This window comes from Morone saxatilis, unplaced genomic scaffold, assembly GCF_004916995.1.
Source record: "Morone saxatilis isolate NCDOM2014 unplaced genomic scaffold, NCSU_SB_2.0 Contig16, whole genome shotgun sequence".
In the NCBI taxonomy this organism is placed as follows: Eukaryota; Metazoa; Chordata; class Actinopteri; family Moronidae; genus Morone; species Morone saxatilis.
In genome coordinates, this window is record NW_023339718.1 from 778267 (window position 1) to 781505 (window position 3239).

Consider the following 3239-nt stretch of genomic DNA (forward strand, 5'->3'; position numbering starts at 1 on the left):
AAGTGCGGTATCACTCCTGATGAGTGGTGGTACCTTATATCTTTTAATCTTAATATATTAATCTTTTTTATGTATATATTTTTATTAATTTACTCTTTTATCTTATTTTTTAATTTCAGTTCTATATAGTAATCTCCCCTATTTTTCTCTTTTAAATTGTATTATTTAAACCTTGAATTGTGTTGTTTTAACTTTTATTGAGTTATTCTAACTTTTTATTGTGTTGTTTTAGCTTCTCTGTACAGCACCTTGAACATACCTCTGTATGACATGTGCTTCACATGTGCCATCACAACTTGACAGGCTGTAAATCAATTAATGTTATCCAATCCGTCAGGCACAGGAAGATAATGAATCTATAACAGTAATGCTCTTTTAACGGTTGGTCCATCTGATGACTGGATCACAACAGCTTGTATCTGAAGGGCAACTGAACTCATAGATGAAATCTACTGTGAAGAACATGATTAACTTTCAAGCTAAGATTCGACTTCACATTGATATTTTTAAGATTCTAACGTGTCACTTTCGTTTTTATGTGTAAATAGCTGATCGTTTAGAAAGCATTAAAACTAAGTTACCTGAAGTAGAAGTATGTTTAAAATGACAATAATATCTTAAAAAAAATGTTTATATATGTATTTAAGTGGAGCAACATGTAAAACCACAACATTTGATAACTTAACCTATTATAGGATTTCTCTTTTTAAAGAGGAAATATCTAGTTACAGACAGTAAAACACTGTTTTTCAGTTTAGTGTTATGCAACCAATAGCTTCATGATTATACAAGATGATGATGATTGTGATAAGCACATGGATGATTGTGTAACATTTTTCTAGAGAGGAAAAGATGATTTCTTGCTTACTCTGACACATTTACTTACCATTTATATACATAAACAAGTGTTTATTTAGCTGCACTGCCTGTGTTAAATACGCTAATAGGCCTACATAAATAAAAATCAATACTAAATAATAACTCCAACTCATTACATTATTTGAAAAAAAAATTAACCAACCCAAAAAGGGCTGAAAAGGTGTCATGTCAGTAAACAAGAGCTTTACTACTTTTTTTTATGTTTTAGATTTAATCATATAATTTGATTAATCATAACCAGCTGCTTACCAGGAACACCCATTCCTGGAAGGTTGAATGTAACCTGTGTTGAATACCTTTCATAATACCTGTTTGTTCTTCATTCCTTTTTCAGTGACTCTTACATAATTGTTGTAAATCTCTAACTGGCCATCATCCACTTTTTTAGGCAACTCCTCTTCCTCCTTTAGTGATGACTTGATGTCTGCCACAGCAATCAATGCTGCTCATCAGCTTTGTAACGATACTGTAATTGTGTTAAACGACTGTATAAATAAACACACTCCCCTGTGTCTGCATTATCCATCTGTAAGTGTGTGTGTGAGTGTATGCTGTTTCTGATAATGTGTCTTAGATATCATGTGATAATGATACATTAGTGCAACAGAATAAACAATATTTACAAATCCCACAGAAACAGAAATACAGTGGTGGAAATGAGTACACAGACACAAGTACTAGTACAATTTTTAGGAGCTTGTACTTTACTTGAATATTTCAATTTTATGTTACGTATTACTTGTACTCTACTTTTCAGACAGAAATATTGCTAATCCACTTTATTTTACTCAAGGAATGTTATGATAAGCTTATAAAACAATAATAATAATCAGTTGTTCCCAGAATTGTGGCTTTTGACCTTATAGTAAAAATAACAGTGTCTATTTGGGCCTCTTCTCACATTTCAGATGTATATTCAGTAAAAAAAAAAAAAGGAAAATAAAGGTAATAATTATTTCAGAAAGAACAAAGATTAGAGAAAAGTCCAGAAATAAATTAAAAAAATTGTCCCAGAACCTTGTTTTTATTCTTTCCTCTTCTGTTAACCATCTGAAGACCCCTCCGATTGATCTTGTGACCTATTGGAGGGGCACAAACCCTGAGTTGGGAATCACTTGACAAGCAAACTGTATAAAAAGTAGCTGAAACTAGCTCCACCTCGCCCAGCGTAGACAGTAAAATGCCACACACTGATGGATCAACATTATTGATCTAATAATGTAACATTATTGTAACAGAGCACAGGACAAGAGGAGGCGGACTCTGTGTGTAGATCCATTTTCTGTTATTCTATGTATTCAATTATCTTATTTCTGTGTTTGAAGCATGATAAAACTGCAAACTTTCCTTTTGTTTTACAACTTTGTGTTCTATAATGATAAATACTTTTTCCTTAGTTGAAAAAAAGAATCACCTGTACTTTTACTTTTCATCATCCCCCCTGTGAGAGTTTTCTGTCCACAATACTGCTTCTTTCATTACTGACGAATCAAATGATTAGTTTTTGCTGAAACAGTGATAACAACCCAAATCTCCCGTCGCAGGATAGCAGAACTGCACCACTCCACCAATGAATGTTGAAATGATGAACTCTCACCGCTCGTTAATGTCACTGTGGTCTAAAATTATGAGCTGATGTGCATGTATCATTCTTAACATACAATACATTTTTAAGTGAATGTAATGCACTTTTCACGCTGCTCTTGTTAGCGTGTTAACGCGGTGAATGACTCATACAGGAGAGGAAGAACATAAAGCAGGATTTACAAAGTAAATTTATGAGCTGTGAGGCACTTCACACAGGCTTTCATCTTCTTTCATCTGTCATCATGAGAACAATATGAGCCATTAGCTCAAAGCAAATTTTAAAAGTTTTTAAAAAGTATTTTTAAAACTGTCGAGAAAAAAAAACAAGTATCTTAATTTCAAGACTGAAACAACTTAAGATATAAAAATATTTGCGAAATGGGCTGCAATGGCGGCAACGTAAGCTAACCCTTGGGGGAAAATGCACCCATCAGAGTGCTTGTTTTCTGCCATTGACAAGCTCACATTGTTGTTCTAAAAAATTTGCATTTTACTTTGCAGACCATTGTAATATTATAACTTCATGCAAACTGAAGAGTAACAAAATAAAACTCACCAAAACAAACTTTGTTAGTAGTTTTAGTGTTCCAACATTCACCAACTCTGGTTTGGTCTAAATCCTTAATTCCCCACCATAGATGAAAAAAAAATTTTTTATTTGATCTCCTTCACCTCAGCCATCCACTGAGGGATTCAGATGCACTAACATGCACCTGCTGACAGACAGGAGAAGTAAACAAGCAATATATTGCTGCTATATTAATGCTTTAAAT